The sequence below is a fragment of the Ceratotherium simum genome, chromosome 29 (genome assembly GCF_057802395.1).
Source record: "Ceratotherium simum simum isolate JZ-2026a chromosome 29, ASM5780239v1, whole genome shotgun sequence".
NCBI classification, from domain to species: Eukaryota; Metazoa; Chordata; class Mammalia; order Perissodactyla; family Rhinocerotidae; genus Ceratotherium; species Ceratotherium simum.
The window spans coordinates 23,410,077-23,435,252 of NC_141928.1; the positions used below are offsets into that span (position 1 = coordinate 23,410,077).

Consider the following 25,176-nt stretch of genomic DNA (forward strand, 5'->3'; position numbering starts at 1 on the left):
GAGAGCTTGTTAAATCACAGACCGTATGCCCTCACCTCCAGAGTTTCTAATTCACTAGGTCTGGGATGAGGACCAAGAATTTTGCATTCTAACACATTCCCAATTGATATTGGTGCTGTTAGTCCATGGATCACACTTTGCTCAAATTCATTCACTCTCCACTGTCCTAACTGAACATTTCTTCAAATCACCGATTCCTTCTGCTCCATCCTCACTCTCACTGAGGAAATAGAAGCAATGAGAAGATCATTTCTACATGCTCCCAATGTCACATCTACCTACTTACCTCTCTGACATCATCCCCTTCTTGGTCACTCTGTTCCATGTGCAAATCCTCCTTGCTCTTCCTCAAATGCACCAACATTGCCCCTCCTTCAGGGATTTTGCACGAGCTGCAAGGAATGCTCTTTTCCCCCAGATATCTGCATGATTTGCTCCTTCACTTCCTTTAGATCTGGCTAAGTGTCCTCTTATTAGAGAGGTCTTTCCAGACCACCCTAAAAACCTCCCCACATGTGCCTGGCACTCCCTATCCCCCCTATCTTGAATTATTTTTCTCCATGACATTTACTACCACCTGATAGTTACTCAGTTGTTTATTTGTCTATTTATCTTCTATGTTTAGCTTTGTGGAGACTCTGAGTGGAAGGGAGGTAAAGGCAGCCAAATTCTCTGGGATTAAAGAGAGTTAGTGATAAGGGAACAGACAGCACTGTAATCCATTTATGTAAGAAATCTGGCTGTGAAAGAAAGGAGAGAAATAGCAACAAGCAGCAGAGGCTCAAGCAGAGGTTTCTCAGGATGCAAAGGCAGGGCAGAAGGAACGGGGGCCAGGACCAGGGCAAAGAGAAAGTTTAAAGATACTGAATACTCAAAGGATGTTTGGGAGACGAGATTGCTTAAATATCTGGAAAGAACAGGTTCACAGAGCACGAGATTTTTTAGTTTCTGAAGCTGATATCTACTACGAGCTTACTATACGCAGAAAGCACTGTGGGAAACAGTTCATACCCACTGTCACATCTGATTTAATTAATGTCCACAACAACCTTAGGAAGTAGGAATTACCATCTAGGCCTTTTTGTACATAATCAGAGACATTCTACTGACAGATCTGTCCACTACAAAAATTACACAGGCTTCTCCCAAACAGTTTCATCCTTCCTTTCTCCCTTACCTTACTTATAATTGATCCTACAGGATCTCCAACTTCAGAGTTTCATGCAATCAAATATCAGATCTCAGGAGCAAACTTTTGTGGAAGGGTTGCCCACACAGGTATTCAATTGCTTATGCTCAGAGAATCCAGAAGTCACCCTGACTCACAGGAACCAACCTCTGTTGACTGACTCCATAGTATCTTCATACCAATTCACCCTCAGTGGAACTCTTAGAGTTATTCCAAATAATATTTCATCACAGCTGCTAGTCTAAATCCTTTCTTCCCATTCTTCTTAGCTGCCCAGTTTCACCCTTAGCCCCCCCACTTCCAACAGAAAGCCTTCATTCACCAAAAACATGGAGGGCACCCAAAAGAAAATGTTTCAGCCTCTCTACCCTCTACTATGAACTTTCATCTTATTCTCAGGAACGTTCTTTTCCTCTATCCCATTACTATTGCTGCAAATGGTGGTAACTGCAGGGCTTCCTTTCCAACATCTGTGTCTCTTTTTCTTGTCTTATCTTACTACATTGACTTGGACCTCCAAAACAACAGTGATAAGATATTCTTACCTTGTTCCTGACTTAACCTGCAGGCCTTCAGTATTTTCCTCATTTGGACATACCTTCACTGTTCCCCATTAAGAATGGGCCTGCCTTCTCACAACACTGCTTATTTTAAATGTCTCAAGGATGGAACATCCACAGGCTCATCCAAAACTTCTCTATGATAAAGCTCATCCATACACTATTCTGCTAATATGAACAGAGAAGACATTAGACATCCACCTTACTTATTTTTTAACCATACAATATATTATCTTTCTAGGCATTTTAATCACAAGTCAGCTATTTGTTGAAATGTTTATTTTAGTGTCTCCTTTATCACCAAATAATGTTCCTTCTATAATGACTATAAATGCAGGCTATGTTTGCTCATTTCACAACAGTACAATATAGGTGAATGGCCTATAAAAGTGAAACATTTTTAAATTGAACCATATAGTTTAACCAGTGGCCAGCAGGGCCAAATAATCTTATACAAATCTTATTAGGAAAAAAAATTGACAATCAGCTTTATGGTACAAACCAGCCAAGGAAAAACTGATTTCAAAAACAATTCTCAAATGTTTAATAATGGATATTTTTACAACATGACTTCCAGCTGTTGTTTCACCTTCCAGCTAGACTGAATCCGATTTTAACCACCCTTACGGCACTGTACATACACAGGGAGCAAATGCAATCTATTGAAGCAAAGCAGTGTGTGTAAAAGGTCTCAATTAAATGGTGGAATGTTTCTTGTAAATTAAAGCCCTATTGAATAATCATCTTCCATGCAAATTATCTTTCATGGGGTGTTCCAACAATGTGCCATCATCATATGTAGCCGCTTTAATACATGCTTATTTGTAATGCTTGACATAATGAATTCTCCCTCTTTATTCCAGTAGAAATGAGAATTTAAGCTTTTTAATTTTTCCTTGCTAGACTGCCTTTGTGAACGCACCAGTAGTGAGATACTATTTCTTCATAACCTACAGTGCAGAAGAATGATTTAACCAGATTCACACTACTAGTACATTTATCAGAAACAACAATTTAAATAGATTTCTGAGGAAAAATACCATGTTATCCTCTCCTCCTTCAAAAAAGTAAATTTTCCCTGGAAGCCCATAAGTTCACTCACCTAATCCTTATTTCAAATCTTTAAGGTTTCTATGCTTAGACAGAAGAAAATCATATGCTAAAATGTAAATACACAAAATAGAACTGCACATATTTCCTGAAATTTATACAAAATTGTATGTTGTATGGGCAGATGTGCATTTTCTGAGAAGAGAGTCCAAAGTTTTTATCTGATTCACAAAGGGGTCAAAAACCCACAAAAAGATTAAGAATTACTAAGTAAAGCTAAAAGATACAATATCTCAGAGTCCTACTTTGATCTTACAAGTATGGAAAGTTTGATTAATGTCCCAGTCCATACAAATATAGTTCTCTTGGTGCTAATGCTGCACATTTATCACAAAGAACAAAAATTTCTACTCAAAAGAATCAAACTAAAACATGTAATCATAGTCATTTCTTAAAATCTAAAAAGAGATTCCACACATCTTCCTGAGCATTCCAGATTAATTATATGTATATGATATATCAACCAACCTAAGCCCTGAAAAGAATAACTGACATTGGTGTTAAGGGGGAATCTGAGTCATATGTTACTCCTTGGACCAGAGCCTGGTCTATCAGCAGAGGGCTGGGGAAGAAAGGCTAATTCAGTGTCACAATTTCATGCTTCACAAACCTTTCTGTAAATGTATGGCTTCCTTCCCTCCTACCCACAAATGCTTCTAGAAGTCCTTAGCCTAACTAGTATTAACTAAATCATAAATACTGAATTGCATTTTTAAAAACTTTCTCAGCGGTCTTTCCACTCACTTTAATATAATGGACTAGGAAAATTCCAAGGGACCTTCAGGCTCAATTAAATACCACAACTGCTACAACAGCAATGTACCACTGAGCATGTAAGGACCTGAGTCCTGTTAGGAACTCACTACCAAAACCATCACACTTCTAGTTAATAAGCACAATCCCCAGGTTCTATTCAGAATTGATACACCCACAGAAACCGTAGCTAACTACCACGATTCTGCAAGGAAGGCAGAAACTTTCTTATAAAGCTAGTGTGGCAGAAACACTGCTGACTGTATCTGCATTTATCCAGCTATGTTAAAAAAAAAAAAAAGAGCAGCAGCTTAAGCAAGTGAAACTTCTGAAGACGTAGCACTGAAGAAAACAAATTAACACTACAAAAATATTTCAGGTTTTCCCGAATAAAAAGTAACAGAATCTTATGCAATCCCCAAATAGTCACAAACACAAAATACATTAGGGACACACTACATATATAAAATTATCCTTAACTAAAATAGATACCACAAAAAATATATACTAACATTTTTTTCACAAAATGTCATAGTACTCTGTAAGTTAAATCACATTTTTTTCATACTTCAAATTTTACCAAAAGCTTTATCATATATTTTTAAAATTAAGCCATTTTCTAGAAAAACTAAAAAAAATTGTTAATTTTTAACTATATCCATTATGTGAGTTCAGTGGTCTTCAGCCTCTCTGAGGTTAGAAATACTAGAATTTTGGTGACACAAACAACGGAGTAACATCCTCACTCATCACTCTCTACTCAATCCCCTTTCACCGCTGTGTATCCCTTTAAATAGAGCTCTTTATTGTCCTGACCTATATACTCACAAAGCAAAGTTCTTGCATGCTCCAGTAAACAAGCAAGCTCTCCTAGAACTGGCTGGACACCCGGCTTTGCCTTTACCACTCATCCTGCCCCACGTTTCATCACATGACCTACTCAGGCCATTCGCCTAAGTCACAGTGTTTTTCATATTGAAATAAAAATAAACATTATTTTCTCCAAAACTGGATAACCATCTATAGAAGGTTTATAGTATAAGTGCCAAAACAGCACATGATTTGAAGGCACTGTGCTAATTAGGATAATTAGCTTTAAGATGTTCTTAATAAATTACTATGCATTACCTAAGAAGTCAAAGTAGAGAGATGTACATAATATATAGACTTTCAACAATACAATTCAAGTATTTGTTGAACTCAATTTTCTCTGGTATCTAGTGTTCAAATACCTTCCCTTCTACATATTTAAACCTCAAAAAATAATTTGTCCTATGTGCCTACTCTATCCACGTGAATTCATTTAAACTTAACAACAACCCTATGAGGTATATACTTAGTATCATATCCATTTTATAAATTCAAAACCAAAGCACAGAGGAGTCAAGTACTAATAAGGGCCAGAAACAAGATTTAAACCCAGGCAGTCTGACTCCTAAGTCCATGCTCTTAACCAGGGTGCAGGCCAAAAGAATTATTATAAGTAGCATATTTGCTATAGTGATTTTGGCACTGAGAAGAGTTGGACAAAACATTTATATACTATAATTTTCAAGGATTTTCTTTTTAAGTTAAAGATGAGACAAATTATTCATCACAAAAATCACTGAAGTGTTGAAAAACCTCAGACTAAATGGTAATGGAACATACAAACACCTGTGAAAAAGAACTAGCAGCCCAAGTTCCTTCACTTCTCTAGATCATTTCCTTACCCATAAAATAAGGAGGTTAGAATAGATAATCTCTCGGTTCCTTCTCGTTCAAACGCTGAAAAATTAATAATTAAAAACCCACCAACTCCTTAGATGATTTAAGACCCTGCTGCCCAGCAGGTTACAATCAACTTGGGAAGGACCTAAAGTACTTGATTTTTACGGTATTGAAAGACACAGATACACAAAATGCTTCAAGTTTTAAAATATGCTTATTAGGGCCGGCCCTGTGGCTTGGTGGTTAAGTGCGCGCGCTGCAATGCTGGTGGCCCGGGTTCGGATCCCGGGTGCGCATCGAGGCACCACTTCTCCGTCCAACCTGAGGCCGAGTCCCACATGCAGCAACTAGAAGGATGTGCAGCTATGACATACAACTATCTACTGGGGCTTTGGGGGGAAAAAATAAAATAAATAAAAAATCTTTTAAAAAAATAAATAAATAAATAAATAAAATATGCTTATTATAAAATATAGCCAAATTACAGAAAGTGTAGCAAAAAGTATAATTCATAACCCAGCACATTAAAAATGTTAGCATTTTAGAGTACTTCCTTCCACTCTTTTTCTTATGCATTGCTTTATATAACTGTCATTATTGAGCAGAGAGGGAGGGAGGGAAAACTGAGGAGAAGGAATTCATTTTTTCACTTAAACAATTCATAACAGGGATTTTTTCCACTGCCACAAGGCTCTACACGATCTGTCGTCACACCCCCCCTACTCCCTGTCTAACCTCATCCGTTGCTCCTCTCCCCCCTCCTTCACTCTACTGCAGCCCTTCACTTTATTAATGTTCCTAGAACACATCAGGCACATTTGCAGCTCCAGGCTTTTGCACTTTCTGTTCCCTCTGCCTCAAATGCTCTTCCTCCAGCTACCCCATGTCAAGTCCTTTCACTTATTTTAAGTCCTTACTCAAAAGTAAGTGAGGCCCTCTTTGGCAATCTAAAATATCAAGCCCTCACCCTGAAATATTTCATATCTGCCTTCCCTGCTTTGTTTTTTTTTTTTTCATCTTAGCACTTATCCCTTACATGTTATTTTACATATTTATCTTGTTTATTCTCTATCTCCTCTACTAAAATTAAAGTTCTATGAGGGCAGAATTTTTGTCTTTACTGATTTCTCAGCACCTAGAAAAGTACCTAATCCACAACAAATCCCAATAAATATTTACTGGAAGAATAATCACTATAACACCATTTTAAATGGCTGTATCTTATTCCATCAAGTGCTTACACCAGGATCTAATAATTCCCCTACCGCTGGATATATTGGTTATTGCCAATCTTTCATTATTCCATATAATGCTCTAACACAGGGGTCGGCATGCTTTTTCTGGAGAGGGTTAGACAGTAAATATTTTCTGCTTTGCAAGGTCTCTGTAACAGCAGCTAAACTCTGCCACTGCAGCACAAAACAGCCACAGACAAGGAATAGCTGGGGCTGGATGCCGGCTGCAGCAGGCCAGATTTAGCCTGTGGTGCCTGATTCCTGCTTCACTGAATGTTTTTGTGCATCTGTCTTTTCTTATCTTTTCAATTAGTAGAATTACTAGATAAATGGGTATGAATATATTTGTGGCTCTTGATACATTCTGTCAAATTGCTTTTCAAAGTGATCATCACGAGGAAGAGGAGCAACCGAACACTGACACACTGCTGGTGGGAGTATAAATCGATACAACTACTTTGGAAAACTGGCAGTATCTACTAAAGCTGAACATATATACCCTATGACCGAGCAATTAGTCCGGATACTTCTCCTTCAGAAAGGTTGTGTTAGACACCAGAAGGAGCACAACAGGTTCATCTAGGGTGCTAATAATGTCCTGCTTATTGATCTGAGTGCTGGCAGCATGTACTCAATTTGTAAAAATTCACCAACTGTACACGATACGTTCATTTTTTGTACGTATATTATACTCTAAAGGGGTTCAGAACACATCACCCCAAAATATGCCTCTTTGGCATATTCATATACCAGCAATATATTTATATACCAGCAAATGCAGGAATGGCTCTCTGTCCTCCCTCTTTTTACCTAAAAGCAAGTCATAAAATTTCCCACGAGAAAGGTACCCTCCTTATACCAGGAAGAGAAGGAGAAGGAGGAGGTCACTGGAGACTGGGAATCAAAGCCAAAACAGATCTGTACAAACCAACCTACAAAAATAACCTTTATCTTCCACTGGTTTTGCCCATATATTTCCTAGTCACTGTCTCACAATTTATGGCCCCTAGCTAAAACTCCTTTGTCTTGCTACTTCTCTACACACTTCTTTTGTTTAAAATATATATAAGCTCTTGGTCCTAACTGCTTCTTTGGGTCTTCACTTTCCTTATGAAAACTCCTGTGTGATATAAAAACGTTAAGTAAAATCCGTATCCTTTTTTCTGTTAATCTGTCTTATGTCAGTTTAATTCTTAGGCCCAGCCACAGAACCTAGGAGGGTAGAAGGAAGTTTTTCCTCCCCTACAACTTCAAAGTTTTAAAAGAAAAAAAAAGAATAATCCTATATACCCATCAGCAATACACATGGGAGTAACTTCCCCCCCTCGTCTCCCCTCACCAGCAATGCACATTATCTCATTTAATATTTTTGCTAAGTTGACATTTTTTTAAAGTATCTGGATTGCTATATTATTTTATGTTTAATTATCAGTGAGGCTGAACATTTCTCTTGCTTTTCATTTTATCTATTATTCACTGGAGTTTTATTATTTTTTTGTAAATCAAGAAAATAACAATACAAGGCCATGAAGACCTCAACTCTTGGTCTATCATATTGCTGCACATATTATTCCAGACTGTTGCTTCCCTTTTTCATTTTATTATTTTGTTTTTTAAAAACAAAGTTTAAGTTTTCACATAGCCAAATAGACTGACATTTTCATCTATGCACCTCTTTCTCAGAAAACATTATATAGAACTACATTCTCTCATTTTTAACAAAATATTGTTTCTTATTACATAATGTGTAAGGATATCCTTATTTTGGGCCGGCCCCATGGCTTAGCAGTTAAGTGCGCACGCTCTGCTACCGGTGGCCCTGGTTCGGATCCCGGGCGTGCACCGATGCACTGCTTCTCCGGCCATGCTGAGGCCACGTCCCACATACAGCAACTAGAAGGCTGTGCAGCTATGACACACAACTATCTACTCGGGCTTTGGTGGAAAAAAAAAAAAGGAGGAGGATTGGCAATAGATGTTAGCTCACAGCCAGTCTTCCTTAGCAAAAAGAGGAGGATTAGCACGGATGTTAGCTCAGGGCTGATCTTCCTCACAAAAAAAAAAAAAAAAGGATATCCTTATTTCTCAGGCCAATAGTATGTTCTTAGAAAGACAATTAAATATCTATTTGGAAGATTAACAGGAGGCATCAACTAAAAAGGTATTAAGGCAAATCTATAGGATGAATTTTGACTCCAAAAATAATTTTTAATAAGAAAAACTCTAATCTTTTGAGGCAATTACTTTATTAATAGAAAGTGCTGATTTTATAACTTATCATTGTATACACATGTCATTAGAGAAACACTAAGTATACAAGAAATATACTTGTGGTAAGATTTTTTTGTCTGTCAGAGAGAAGCCAGCCAGTTAGCCAAACAACAATTAAGACTACATTACATATCAAGAATACCAAGTATATTCACAACAAAATACATTCATAGGCAGAATATTATTTATAAGAATACATATTTTTCATTGAATATATTAAAAAGGAAAATATTTATAAGAAGATCAGACCATCATATGACCCTTCACTTTGAAAAACAGAATATTCTTTAAAATGCTGCTCTGAAGGTAGAACGGGAACACCTTCAGCTAAAATTTCACAGAAATCTTCAAAGCTTGTTTAACAAGGTTTTGGGAAATCAGTGAATCTGATGGATTTGTCAGTTGGGTGGATTGATCTTTCCTTGCATTGGTTGTGGGAAACTGGTCTAAAGTTGCCACACTTCAGAGCCAGAAAACTTAATTTGCTGAGGGAAAAAAATCTTGAAAATTCCTACATCTACTTGAGTTCATCCAGATGCCAGAAAAGGATTCCTTTGGCAGATTTCCAAAAGTAACTGAACTGCTACCTTAAACTAAACTACATATGGGGAACATTTTCCCTAAAAATGATTAAAATCTTAAGTTTTGCCCAGTGGATAAACTTTAGTTATACAGAAATTCATTAATGTAGTGTTCTTTGTTATCTCCAGACGCCAGGTAAATGAAGTATATTATTGAACCAGAATTGGCATGAAAATATTAACAACTCAAGTAATTTAGAAAAGAATCAGGGGCCGGCCCCGTGGCTTAGCGGTTAAGTGCGTGCTCTCCGCTGCCGGCGGCCCGGGTTCGGATCCCGGGTGCACACCGAGGCACCACTCCTCCAGCCATGCTGAGGCCGCATCCCACATACAGCAACTAGAAGGATGTGCAGCTATGACAGACAACTATGTACTGGGGCTTTGGGGGAAAAATAAATAAATAAAAAATCTTTAAAAAAAAAAAAGAAAAGAATCAAACTCTGCAACAAATATATATTGGCTTATCATTATATTATAAAGCAGATAAACTTGAAAAGCTGTTAATCAATTACTGCATATCTTACCCTTTCTTACACACAGATATTTGTTCCCTTTCATCAACAGGAAAAAAAGTTTTCCAAGATAATAACAAAAAAATCATACTAAGAGTAAAAAAGCAAGCAGGACAGTAGCAAAGGCTTCTCAAAGTCAAATACTGTATGATCTCACTCATAAATAGAAGATAAAAACAACAAACACACACACAGAGACAGAGATTGGATTGGTGGTTACCAGAGGGGAAGGGGGGAGGGAAGAGGGCAAAAAGGATGATTAGGCACATGTGTGTGGTGATGGATTGTAATTAGTCTTTGAGTGGTGAACATGATGTAATCTATACAGAAATCGAAATATAATGACGTACACCTGAAATTTATATGTTATAAACCAATGATACCTCAATAAAAAAAGAAAAACAGAAGGAGCAGACCAAGAAACAGACCCATACATATGCTCAACTGATTTTTTTTAAGAAAGTGCAAAAGTAATTCAATGGAGGAAGGATAGCTTTTTCAACAAATGGTGAAGTAACTGGACATTCATAGGCAAAAAATTAACCTCAACCTAAACTTCACACCTTCAATAAAAATTAACACAAAATGGATCATAGATTTAACTATGATCTTGTAGTAAATAACACAGGAGAAAATCTCTGGGAAATAAAGCTAGGCAAAGAGGTTTTAGACTTCATACCAAAAGCATGATCCATGGAAGGAAAAATTGGTAAAATTAAAATTAATATCTTTTGCTCTGTGAAAGCCCATATGAAGAGGATTAAAAGACAAGATACAGACTAGAAGAAAACATTTGCAAACCACATATCTGACAAAGGACAGGACTAGTATCTAGAATATATAAGGAACTCTCAAAACAGTAAAAAGAAAAAAAAAATATATATATATATATATATACTGTATATATATATATCTCCAATTAGAAAATGTGCAGGGGCCAGCCCGGTGGCACAAACAGTTAAGTACGGGTGCTCCACTTTAGCAGCCCCGTGTTCGCAGGTTCGGATCCCGGGCACGCACCGACACACTGCTTGTCAAGCCATGCTGTGGCGGCGTCCCATATAAAGTAGAGGAAGATGGGCAGGGATGTTAGCTCTGGGCCAATTTTTCTCAGCAAAAAAAAAAAAAAAGAGGAGGCTTGGCATCGGATGTTAGCTCAGGGCTGACCTTCCTCACAAAAAGAAAAAAAAGAAAACGTGCAAAAGACATTCCACAGAAGAGTATATACAGATAGAAAATAAGCACAGGGAAAGATGTGCAACATTAGCCATTAGGGAAATGCAAATTAAAACCAGTATCACTACACACACATCAAAACGGCTAAAATAAAAAATAGTGACAATAACAAATGCTAGCAAGGATGTGGAGAAACTGGATCACTTATATACTACTGGTGGAAAAATGAAATATTACAGTCACTCTGGAAAAGTGTGGCAGTTACTTAAAAACGAAACATGTAATGACCATATGATATAGCAATTACACTCCTGGATATGTATCCCAGAGAAATTAAAAGTTATGTGCATAACAGCTTTATTTGTAAAAGCCAACAAATGGAATCAGCCCAGATGTCCTTCAACAGATAAATGGTTAAATAAACTATGGTACACCCATGGACTACTACTTGGGAATAAATAGGAACAAACTATTGATACATGCAACAACCTAGATGAATCTCAAGGAAATTATGCTTAGTAAAAAAAGAAAAAGAGAAAGTCAGTCCCAAAGGTTACATACTATATGACTCCATTTATATAGTATTCTTTTTTTTTTTTTTAAAGATTTTATTTATTTATTTTTTCCCCCCAAAGCCCCAGTAGATAGCTGTGTGTCATAGCTGCACATCCTTCTAGTTGCTGCATGTGGGACGTGGCCTCAGCATGGCCGGAGAAGCAGCGCGTCGGTGCGCGCCCGGGATCCGAACCCGGGTCGCCAGCAGTGGAGCGCGCTCACTCAACCACCAAGCCACGGGGCCGGCCCTATAGTATTCTTTTTTAATGACAAAATTTCAGAAGTAGAAGATCTATTAATGGTTGTTAAAGGTTAGAGATGGGGTGGCAGAGTGGAAGGAGAAGGGAAGGGCTGGTAGAAAAAGGAACATACACACGTGATAAAACTGTATTGAACCCTATACACACAGACAAATGAGTACCAGTAAAACTGGAAATCTGAATAAGAGTGGTAGATTGTATTGATGCCAATGTATTCGTTTGCTAGAGCTACCATAACAAAATATCATAGACTGGGCCACTTAAATAACAAAAATTCATTTTCTCACAGTCCTGGAGGCTAGAAATCCAAGATCTAGGTGTTGGCAGGTTTGGTTTCTTCTGAAGCCTCTCTCCTTGGCTTCCATATAGCCACGTTCTCGCTGTGTCTTCACATGGTCTTCCCTCTGTACACACATCTCTGGTGTCTCTTTTAGTATCTAAATTTCCTCTTCTTATAAGGACACCAGTCAGATTGGATTAGGGCCATCCTAACAGCCTCATTTTAACTTAATCACCTCTTTAAAGGCCCTAGCTCCAAGTACAGTCACATTCTGAAGTACTGGGGGTTAGGACTTCAACATATGAATCTGCGGGGGAATAGAATTCAGCCCATTCAGAGAATATCCTGGTTGTGATATTATAAGTATAGTTTTGCAAAATATTACCATTAGGGGAAACTGGGCAAAGTATGCAAAGAATCTCTCTATCATTTCTTACAACTGCAAGGGAATCTACAATTATTTTCTCAGGGAAAAAAAAACCAAAGCACAGATGGAACAACTAGGATAACAAAAGACAAGATGTTCAACAGAATTAGGTGATGAAGCAGCCCCATGAACCCAAGATGAGTCGGCAGAACTGAAACACCCATAAAAATAGGACTCACACAGGATCAGCAACTGGGCAGGTAAGGGGAGAAAAAGGAGAATTCTAATGATCATAAAAACTGGTGAATAAGAAATTACCAAGAATCATCCTCAAAAAGAGACCCCATTTTAGTGAAATTGGATCTGAGAAAAGTAAAGTTTCTCAGGCTTCTAAGTGGAGACTACAAGACCATGTAGACCTATTAACAGGCCTCGGGAAGAAAACCGTTGGGATTAAAATCCAAATCAAAGAGGCATCACTAGGGATAAAGGAGAGATACCCAAAGGACCCCAATCTCAGAGAGTATCACAGAGGAGGCTCAATAAAGAGAACATATTTTTTCCTTTATGTTGAAATATAATATGTGATCAGAAAAGAACAGAAATGAGTAAACAACTTGCTGATATTTCACAATTTCACAAACAGAACACACTTATGTAAGCAGCAACCAGATCAAGAAACAGAACATGACCAGCACCCCAGAAGCCTCCACTTTCTCCTTTCTAGTCACTACTCCCTCAAGGGTAGCCACTACTCAGGCTTCTAACAGAATTTATTGTTTTTGCCTGCTTGGAGACTTTATATATGGAGGCACAGTATGAACTCTTTTGTGTCTGGCTTCCTTAGCTCCACATTTGTCTGTGAGATTCATACATACCACTGCACGCACGCATGTAACTGCAGACTGTTCCTTCTCGTTGCTCTACAGTATTCCACTGTGTGACTATACAATTATTTATCCATTCTGAGTCAGTTTACTATTGTTGTGTAACAAACCACCTAAAAACTTAGTGGCTTAAAACAACAATTCCTTATTTCTCACAATTCTATGGGTTATCTGGACAGTTTCTCTCCTGGCTTTACCTGGACTTGTTCATGTGGCTACTTTTAGCTGGAGGGTCAGGTGAGCTGGAAGGTCCAAGATGGCCTCACTCACGTGCCTGGCAGTAACTGCTGGTAATCAACTGGGGCGCCTCAATTTTCCTCCAGCTGATCTCTCTTACTCAAATACTTCCTTATATTATGGTCTCAGGGCAGTATTCCCCCCAATGAGTAAGCATTTATCAAGCCTCTGTTGAATTACACTTGCTAATGTCCCTTCGGCCAAAGTAAGTTACATGGCCAAAATCAGACTCACTGTGGAAAGGGACAACACAAGGGCATAGATACCAGAAGACGTCATTTATTTGGGGCCATCAATGTAACACTCTACCACATAATGTACTGATGGTCATTTGGGCAGACTTCAGTTTGGGGTTATTATAAGTAGTACTATGAACATTCTACTACATTTATTTTGGTAAGCATATACCTTCGAGTGGAAGTACTGAGTCACAGGATATGCATATGTCCAGCTTTAGTAAATATTGCCAAACAGCTTTCCAAATTGCTTGCATCTATTTACATTTCTGTACCAATTTACACTTCCAATAGCAGTGCTTGAGAATTCCAGTTATTCTATGTTCTCACCAACACTTGATATTTTTCATCTTTTTCATTTAGCCATTCTAGTGGGTGTGCAATGGTATCTCACTTTGATTTTGAGTGGCCATATTTTTAAATACTTCGCATAAGTAACAAAGGAGAAAATTTCAAACCATGAAACTAAGAAAACTATCTTGGCCCCCTCCCACCCCCATCACAGAAACCTTCTAAAGTACAGGTAAATCCACCTAATTTAAACATGAACAAGCCAAAATAATGTAATCAAATCCTATGAAAGGTACTGTGAGAAAAAAAACAAAAAAAGAACCAAATAATATACCAGTAACCAACAAAGACACATCACAAAAATATAGTCATAAAGCAGATGAGAACTGTAACATAGTATTTTAATATGATTAAAGAAAATGATAGAAGCTATGAAAGAAAATATACATCAAAAATAAAAAAGCCAAAAAAAGGAGAATTGCCAAATAACAAGAACATTTACAAAGAGAAATGATAGAGTTCAGAACAGCATAGGAAAGAAAAAAAATTCAGAAAGGAAGACAAAACTAAAAGGAACACTAGACTTAATAGAGAGATTCCATGGAAAGTGCATTAAAGAGACTAAAGGAAAAAAGGAAAAAATTCATAAATAAAGCAAATATAGAAAATAAGATAAAAAGAATTTGAAGAAAGGTATAGACATAAAAGACAATCAAAGATCCAACATACATGTAGCAGCAGACCCCAAAGAAGAAAAGGAAAACAATGAGACCAAATAAATACTAAAATCTATAATTGATAAAAATACTTATGAAAAAATATTTGAACATAATAAAACACATGTGTATCTGGAAAAATTAACAGAGAACGGCCAACATTTAAGACATAGTCTAGTAAAATTATTGGCCTTTAAAGATGAAGAAAAAAGTCCTTTGGGCATCTAGGCAAAAAAAATCACTTAAAAAAGAAAAAATCATATTGGTATTAGACTCTGACAACACCACCTTTTACCAGAATACAACAGAGTAGGACTTATCAAACTATGGCTTGTGGACCAAATCCAGCCCACTGTCTGGTTCTGTAAATAAATTTTTATTAGAACACAGTCATGCTTGTTCATTTACATATTTTCTATGGCTGCTTTCACACTTCAATGGCACAGTTAAAGAATTGTGACAATGACCTATGGCCCACAAAGCCTAAAATAACTACTATTTGGCCTTTTACAGAAAAGATTTTTCAAATCCTACAACAGAGTAACATATTTAAGATACCTGAGGAAAGAACATATGAATCAAGTACTTATATTCAGACAAACTGACCTTTGACAAAAGATTCTCACATATTGAACTATACAGGGTAACTATTCTGGTTCAAAACTGATTCGGCTTGAACTAAAAAGCCTGAATTATGGCCTATCCAACACACATTGTGCATCTGCTTAACCATTAAAGCAAAGAACGCACTCTTTTAAGATAAGAATGCATACTTCCCCTCCTACACCCTATCAGTAACACTCTATTGGTAACACCCGATTGGTAACGCCCGGATTAGTCCCTTTGCTGACATCATGGTCACGTCCTGCTAATTTGCAACTGCATACCTTTTGAAATTTTGAGGAAAATGTATCCTGGGTGTGTTTAATGCATGTTCTTTCTTCTAAAAAGATGTAAGACTATACTGAAAACCATGTTTCTCTGGAACGCTTTCTAGGGCCTTCCCGAGTTATAATCTTCACCCTGGCTCGAGTAAACTCACCTTATTTCTCTTACCTATAGAATGGTTATTGGTTATTTTGCATCAACACCTTCAAGTATAAAAGCCGAAGTTAAACAGTTTTAAATATGAAAGACAGGAATTTATTCACATGAGCGATTTATGAGGATTCAATGAGCTTCAGACTATCAAATGATGATTACAGAACCCTGAGCTTAAGGACTTGTGTTGTGCGCTGAATATACTTAATTGTAGAACCAAGACCAATGATGGGCAAAGGTGACAGAGTACTATGTGATTTGTATAGGGTGAACAGACAGAACTGAGAAATCTTGGGGGCAGGAACTGACTGGTCTAGGGGCTAGATTATATACGGAAGATGGGACTGAGAATAAGGGAGGAGTCACGGATAACTCCCAAATTTCTGGACTGATGGAAGGTGGTACCATTCACTAAGCTAGGGAATACCAGAAAAGACAAAGATTTGCAGAGAAAGATAAGTCAAGTTTTGGGCATGTTGAATGTGAAACGCTTGTGGAATATCAAGTGACTATGTCCAGTTGGAAGTTGCATACACCTGGATTTCAGACAAGAAACCTGGATATTAGATTCAGGGGTCATCAGCCAAGGAACATGTGCTATGACCAAGATGGTGAATAACTTACCATGCAAGCAGCAAGACCAATAACTGAAAAAAGAGCACCAAAAGAAACATGTCCTCAGAAATCACAAGAAAATAACAGCATCAGTACTTCCACTGAATTTGGCCACACTGATATTCTCCTGTATTCCAAACCAATTATTAAGAATTTTATACTTTAAACTATTCAAAATAAAGCATTTTAAAATAATAAATATGAAGAGTAAATAAAAACAAAATAAGGCCTTTAACTAACCACTTTAGTTATTTTTAATGGCATATAGAGTTGATCATACTGCTGTGTACTGGGCCTTGCACTCAAGTGACAAACTGCCAAGTGAGTAAAAAAGACATAAAAGATGAAACGCCTATAAAATTACACATATAGAGTGAAGTATCTACGCATGTATGAAAGACAAAAGGTGGAAGAATAGGCTATCATGGGCTAAACTGTGTTCCCCCCAAATTCATACACTGAAGTCCCAAGACCCAGTGCTTCAGAATGTGACTGTATTTGGAGACAGCGCCTTTAAAGAGGTAATTAGTAAAATGAGGTCATTTGGGTGGATCCTAAGGATATGGACTGATGTCTATAACAAGAGATCAGGACACAGCACAGAGGAAATACCATGTCAAGGAAGAGAGGAAGACAGCCATCTGCAAGCCAAGGAGAGAGGCCTCAGAACAACCCATCCCTGCCAACACCTTGATCTGGGACTTCTAGCCTCTAGGACTAGGAGAAAATAAATTTCTGTTGTTTAAGCCACAAAGTCTGTTGTACCTGGTTATGGCAGCCCTTGCAAACTAATACAGGCTGGGGAGAGGAAGGAGTCCTAGCTGAGTAACAGAGTTCACAAACATTGTGTAGGGGAGGAAGACAATTCCTCTACTCTCTAGATCCTTCTGGCTAACAATTAAATTGACATGAGACAGAATAACAGGAGAAAATAAAACAAAGTTTAATAACACGTATACATGAGAGAAACCCAGGAAAACGGAGTAACTCGCCAAAATGGCTGAAGCCACTGCCTTAAATACCATCTTCAGCTAAAGACAAAGGAGGATGTTGGGGCAGTGGCCTGGAACTTCAAAGGGGAGGAAAGCAATTCACATAGAGATAGAAAAAACAAACGGTTTGATAAACAAATGTTTGCTGGGCCATCTGCAGACAATGGGACCAGAAAGAGATCTTTTGATAAGATGGCCCTTGCTGGAAGTCTTTTTGTCTACCACACCTAGAATTATCTATGGTGATGTCTCCTTCCTGGGACAGGCCCTTCTATTTTAAATTCTTTTAGGCAGTTAGGGGGAAGGTGAAAGTTTCTTTCAAAGAATCAAAGAGTCTTTTTCCTTAAAAATAATCAAGCCAAAGAGACACATTTTGGGGTGGCAAATTCTGACCCCCTACAATTGTTAACTGTCCCAGAAGTATGAAGTCTCATAACAGAAAAGCAGAGCTTGAGATATGTGGTGATTATGCCTTAAACAATGTAATGATAAAATTTTTTAATCAGTAAATATTTACAAGGGAAAATATTCACAAAAAATTTAAGGGACACAGAATATGCAATTAGAAAAGGACAGAGAAGGTTAAAGCAGTGTCTGTTTCAAGGAAAACCAAGAAGAAAGAGAGAATCCAACCAAGATATGTCCTGTTCCTGAAATTAACTGAAAAGTAAATAAATAATCCAAAAACAATTCAGCCAAGCAAGGGAAAGTAATGATGGCAACTTGGGATAATTCTCTAGAATTCAAAAGATTTTTTTCCCCAGTACTTTAGCTAACAGATTGCTTGATGATTAACAAACAAAAAAACATTTTCAGGCATGAAAAGATATTTGCAATGGGTATTAAGGGAATTCTGGTTCTTTGCAAGTCTTTAAATTTTTTTAAACAAACAGGTAGTAATTACTAGCAATTGTGTTACCGCCCAAAAGGGGGGTTGGTCTGCCCACCGCAAAACATGCCAATAGTCAAGATGCAAGGAGGCAGGAGAGAAAGGACTTTTTATTACAGCTTGCTAGCAAGAGGGAAGATGGCCAACTAATGTCTCAAAGAACCATCTTACAGAACAAAGACTACAGGCCAGTTATATAGGCGGCTGGTATCCGGATCGGGGAGGCATCTGGTCTCAGTGTGGAGGCACATATCTAGTCTCAGGGTGGAGGCATCCATCTGATCTCCAGGTGGAGGCAGATATCTAGTCTCAGGGTGGAGGCGTCCATCTGATCTCCAGGTGGAGGCGGATATCTAGTCTCAGGGTGGGGGCATCCCTCTGATCTCCAGGTGGAGGCAGATATCTAGTCTCAGGGTGAAGGCATCCATCTGATCTCAGGGTGGAGGCAGATATCTAGTCTCAGGGTGGGGGCATCCATCTGTTCTTAGTTCCTGATAGTCTTTTGTTTTACTGGACACGCATCTGAAACCAGAGCAACGCCCTATACCCTGATCTTTCAACTGTCATTGATGATGGCTATCAGCATAGACTTTCTGCCCCGGGGGTCATCACATTCCTAAGGAACTCAAGAGAACAAAGTTATCGACTTATAGCAGCTGGGAGGGGCCATAAAATCCACAGAGCATGTCTGGGTTAGTTAATCAGAGGTCATTCAAAGTCACAATAGGGTTTCTTTTCTACCACATGGCTTCCCTTATGTCAACCTTGTACTGAGCCGGTATCAACTGCACACATATTACTTCTTGACCTGCTTCGAGCGCTAGAGAGGCCATGGATTTCAAGAGGAGAGTAAGATGGACGGGAAAGCTATTCTTCAACTTGCAGCTACCTAAAAGAGACCTGCTCCCTGATGTTGGGTCCAAAAAGTTCAGGCAGATCAGAGGGGAAAAAAGCAAGAGTAAAATGCATCATTTTATGGTAATATTTTTAATGTTTTTAAAAGTTTCTTAAACGTTGTAATGTCTTCTTAAAGTTTTTTAAAGTTATATTTCAAAGGAAGTTGCACAATTTATCCTTGGAGACATATGATGTTACTTTTCTTTCAATACAAGAGGACCAATTACTGATGTTCTAGACCACATCCCTTTGCTTTCTATATCAACTGTGATAAAGTGTTTCTGAAATACATCTCTGTCACTAGAGCCGTTGGTATTATCAGTATGAAATAGTCAAAAAACTCTCCAACTGTTTCAGTGTAAGACTTTGCAAAACAAACTTGAATAGTGCTGTATAATTTGCCTTTCTCCAGAAAAGCATATTAAACTTTGTTGACATTGGATACAAAATAAAATTCAAAAATTTGCATTTTCAGTACTTTTGGTTTCTTGACCTTTATTTGAATTTGAGTCTAAGCCTTACCAAACAACAGAATTTACACTGTAACTAACCAACCACAGTCCTCATTATGGAATCTATGCAGTGCATCTGTTACCTAGGAAACAGAGCAGAGCACAGGCAGAGTGCAATTTCAGTATAGCAAAAGAATTCTCCAATCATGCTGGTAAATAAAGTCCATAAATCAACTAATCAGAAGCAAAGTCAAGAAGCACCATGTAGGAGTTAAGCTCTACAGAAACTTTTTCTAAAGGAAAAAGAAGAAACCTGTGGTGCTTCTTCGGGCAACTATGTAGATCTTTTTAAGTAAATATTATGAACAGGTTTCTTTACAAACACAAACTGTCAGAAAATAAACTGTTCAAAATAAATGGCTTCTCTCCAATCTTCAGCTTCTCTATTTTTGACAGTGTTTAAGAGAAAAAGCTTCTTTAGAGCCAGCCTCATACATCTGGTAGCAGACTATTAATCCAAGAATGAATTCTGCATTTTCGGCAAGTAGGATGGGTTTGTGCTGATCTTAAACAACGCAAGACGATAAAGGCTGGAATGAGAGGTCACTGTCCCCACCTCTCACAGCCAGACCTGCTTCCCACCAGGCTACAAAAAACCTGCGTGAAAAAGAAAGACTTAAAAGTCATAGATCTGTTATCAAGAATAAAATTGTTACTTTTCAGCTTTCTATTTGGTTATTACTAATGATAATACTACTCATTTCAGGGTTCCAGGTAACATAGAGTGGCCATTTTGAGTTTCCTTGAATGGTACCATATTGATAACTAACAAACAGGAAAAGGCTAGAAAGGTCCATGATTTTTAAAGCCTATCAAATTTAACTGTGGACAGCTTAGTGCGGTTTAAAAAAAAGAAACTGATAAATGCCAGCTTATACTGCTCACCTATATTTAAAATCCAACTTGACAAATTCAAAATTTCTAGAAGTAGCATTTATTTGTCATAATATCAAAACAGCGGGAAAAAAAATTTCAACCATGAAAAGTGAAAAATAATTTACATGCCTTCCTAAACACCAACACACCAGAAGCGAAATCAGTTGATAAATATGTAAGATTCTCTGGACTGCTTCTCATTACACTAGAATATCATTGTTAATTATACAGAATGCAAAAAATTAATATCTACATATCACAGTCAAAAAACAAATACAAAACAAAAAAACTAGGTGTTATCTTTTAGCCAGCCCACATAAAGACACTACACTGCCAATTCCAGAAAACTGTTAGACACAACTACAACTTTGCCAAGCCATTCTCAACACAGGCCACACTCTCTGAATGTTCAGTTTACACAGGGACTCTTTGTTAAACCTTATCGCTACGACTGACAACCTTGTATATAAATACATAAATAGCAATTCAATTTGTTAGCTTATCTTTTTAAAGAGTTCTAAGAACTGATGAAGAGTGTGTATCTAAGAGCTAAAACCCTGGGAGTGTTTTATAACTCCATTTCACCATTCATGATAAAGCCTGAACAAATTTCAGTAACTATTCTCTTTGGGCCCTCTTTATTGGAAAAGGAAGAGAAAGCTTACTCAAGGGGCTACCAGCGCCTTGCACTGAGCTCTGTGCCTTTCTGTAGAGTTTAAATTCATTTATCTGATCTAGCCCGGAAATCAAAGCAGGAACTAATAAAATGTGATCAACTCAAAGGGGCTGGCATGATCACTGTTAGATGTAGCCTCATCTAGGTTTTAAGTAAAGTGTGCAAAAATGTACACGCTAGGCATTTACAAAATTAGGCCTGCAGTAATAATAATCTGCTAACGTAACTAGGGCAAGAATCTAGGATAAATTTTTCTCCTTGAAAAAGTCCACTATTTTAAGCATACTAAACTGTCTTCTCCTTATAATGACAAAAATCAGTCTGCCCAATTAAAACTGCACTAAACTGTATATTGTTTTCCGATGAATTTCTACATCCTACTTGATGAAAATTTAAATAAATATTTTTCTATGTTTTTCCTTCGTTTAGATAATAAGGCTTTATTTTTTATGAAAGCCTCCATTTTCTACATATAGCTTATACACATAACTGAGTGCCTCCAAAATTGCTTTTTTTTGGTAATCTCCTTGGTAACCGTCAGATTTAAGTTTGTCAGTATAGATCCTCACACAATAGGCAAAAAAAAATAAAGTTTCCAGAAGTGAACAGCAGATTAAAATCTAAATCTATAAAATTAATTTTCTGGGTGCTTATTCAATTTCATTTATTATTTGAATATCTACAAAGACATAGCAACTGTTCATAAGAAACTTCGCCAGATAAATAACACAAATCAGAAATATCGCCTCCGGTACTTTTCAAAACACTATATCCACCATATACTACCCAATCCTTGGGTTCTATACAGAGAATACACAAACACATAAAATGAAATAGGGAAAGCACAATCAAGGGGAAAAAAAATCAGTTCTAACATTCATGTTCTCCCCATATGGTGTGAAAGATCTCATATCTTAAAACAGCAAAAATAAAGGTTTTAGCGTGAACGGCAAGCTACATCAACTGCTTACTGCACTCCAATTTCACATTCACCATGGAAGTTGTCACTACCTGACTCGCATAACTGTTTATTTAATAGGTAGATTCCATCATGCCAATCCTAAGGAGGCTGGGAAATAACAAAACTTTACTCCAAAACTTTAAAATATACATATAGATAAAACTGTAAAAACTCACAGCCATGTACATCTTTTATTTCTTGCCTTTAAGTCTCTATCTAACCTTTAAAAAGCAAGCCACCAAAACCAAAAACAGTCTTTAATTTTGATTTGATGTTGCTCAGCCCAACCTCCTCCTACCCAGGGAAATACATTTCTCGATGTATTTGATAACAAACACACATCACTGTGCGCAGCCTCAGATGGGGGGGGGGCGGAAGAGCCTTTCGGAGAAAGCCCTCCTCCGTTAGAAACAATAAATAAGGGACCGGAGCGATGCAAGTTCCTTCACACACGCCCCAAACGCACCTCAACATGCCTTCCCCGTGAGGGAAACAAGTCCGGCGAAGCCCCGAAGCCCCTCTCTCCCTCTCTCCACAACCATCTCAAGACTTGGAAACTAAGCGCACACATCTTTTCTTTCTCCTTCCCGCCCTCCTGCCCACCTCCAACAGACCCCGGAGCAGGAGCAGGCGAGCCAGACCCGCGCAGCGCGCCCGCGGCCGCCGCGGCGACGGGAGATGCTGGGCGGCGGGCCGGCCCCGGGGAGGCGGACCAGAGCTCGGCCGCCGGCGCTCGGCCCCGGAGCCCGCTCGGCCACCGGGGGTCTCCGCCTCCCACGCCCCCAAGCCTGTCGCCAGTGAGGTCCGGCCGGCTGGCTCTGCCCTGACTCTCCGCCTTCCCACCGCCGACCCCCCCCCCCCCCGAGGAGACAAAAGGAGGGTTCAGCCGGGTCACTGCTTGGCCGCCGAGGGGGAGGCAGCGCGGAGCCCAGCGCGGCCGCCCCCCACACAAAGGGGCTCCCGGCCCGGGTCGCGGCGTCGGCGCGCTCGTCCCCACCCGCGCGCGGGCTCTCACCCACCTGCAGGTGTCTGTGCGTCTGTCCATAGGAACGCGGGCGGCGGGGGGGCCTGCGGGAGCCGGGCGGACCGGGCTAGACGGGGCGGGACGGAGGGGAAGGGGGAGGGAGGACGGCCGGAGGGCTGAGGAGGGAAGGCAAGTGGCGCGGGGAAGGCGCCGGGCGGGCGGCGGACAGGGGCGCGGGGCGGGGGCGGGGGCGCCAGCCTGGCTCGGCCGACCGGCGCGCTCCGCTCCGTGCGCCCCGGGCTCCGAGCGCCGGGCTCCCAGCGCGGCGGGCGGGCAGGGGGCGGGGCGCGGGCGGGGCGGGGCCGGCGAGCGGGGCGGGGGCTCGGACCCCGGGCTCCAGCCGGCACCGGAAACGCGCCGCGGTCCGCGAGACCCACAGGAAGTGTGTAACGACACCTCCTACGACGCGCACCGAGATCGCGGTCGTCGCTGTCCGGAGGAGGTGTGGAGCGACCCTCCAGCTACCCACACGCGCGCACGAGCTCGGTCCTCCGCACCCCAACAGGTGTGGACCCCCGATTCCCGCTGCATTCCGAGGTAGGCAGCGCCCCTTCCTGCCACACGCCCCGGGCCACTGTCCCCGCTTGCCGCTCGGAGCTCCATACAGCTCCACTAAGTGCAAGGAACAGACCTTGCAAGAACCTAGTCCGTTCGTCAGGTGTGGGACACTTGTTTTAACGCACTAAGTAGAGTCACGCCTACACCCAGGCTTGTGCAAGAACACCTCTGACCGACAGACGTACAACCCCCAGTTACCGCTGCCCGGTGGAAGCTCCTGATCCAACTACAACAACACGCACCCAGCCCAGGGAGGGAGCGCGGCTGCTTAGCAACGCCTAAACCACACTAAGACCGGGGAAGCATTCAGTAACACCATGTACAGGGCTCAGCACAACAGCGGTAAGGTTGGACAAGCTGCGTCCTACGAGATGCCCTCCACGTTTATTTCACCTAGCCAACACCCATAGCGCTTACTATATGCGGGGGGTTTAAACTGAGTGCTTTGCGAATATTAGTTTATTTAATCCTAAAAACTCCAAGAAGTGGGTGTTGTTAGCGTTACCATTTTATGGATGAGCAAACTGAGGCACAGAGAAATTAAGAAGTCTGCCCAAGATCACATAGTAGCTGGAGGAGCCGAGAGTCATCCCATGCAGTGTGGCTCCAGATTCCATGCTCTTAACTCCCTTTCTACTTAATGCACTAAGCATCTCCAAAATAATAATAATGGTAATAACATTTACAGCATACCTTTTTTTTTTTTTTGGTGAAGAAGATTGGCCCTGAACTAACATCTGTGCTAATCTTCTATTTTGTATGTGAGAGCCAGCACAGCATGGCTTGAAGAGCAGTGTGTAGGTCCGAGCTTGGGATCCGAACCCTTGAACCCTGGGCTGCTGAAGAAGCTGGCAAACTTAAAGGGGCTGGCCCCTAGAGCATATCTGATTAGCCATATGTGGTGTTCACATCTTGGCCTCACTCCAGCTGTGACAGGGAAACCTCAGACACTCCTACCCTTGAGGTAGATGAGGGGAGAGAAGCATATGACTGAGGCAGAGAAAGAGATTAACTTCTGAACAGAGGAGAAAGGATTCTTAACACCTTGCTCTATCAACACTCCTCCTGGTCTAGGCTGAATTTAAAAATCTGTGCAAACAGTTTGACAAAATAATGCCTGTACAAAATAAACAGTTAATCGCTACATATTTCACATATGTAATCCTGTGGATAAATTGGAACCCTGTGCACTGCTGGTAGAAATGTAAA

The 25,176-nt window shown here is 39.7% G+C and overlaps 1 protein-coding gene across 5 annotated transcripts in view; it reads right to left on the bottom strand.

Moving 5' to 3' along the window:
- KIAA1958 (KIAA1958 ortholog) overlaps positions 1 to 23,534 on the bottom strand; it is a 151,776-nt gene extending 128,242 nt beyond the window's left edge. For 4 of the 5 annotated variants that reach the window (XM_087419288.1, XM_087419287.1, XM_087419286.1 and 1 more), the window contains exon 1: positions 23,405 to 23,534. The gene's annotated coding sequence lies outside the window, so the exon portion shown is untranslated. Of the gene's footprint in view, positions 1 to 22,851; positions 22,871 to 23,404 lie in introns of those variants that run through there. The other variant, XM_087419285.1, reaches the window with a different exon arrangement.
- Positions 23,535 to 25,176: the final 1,642 nt, after the last annotated feature.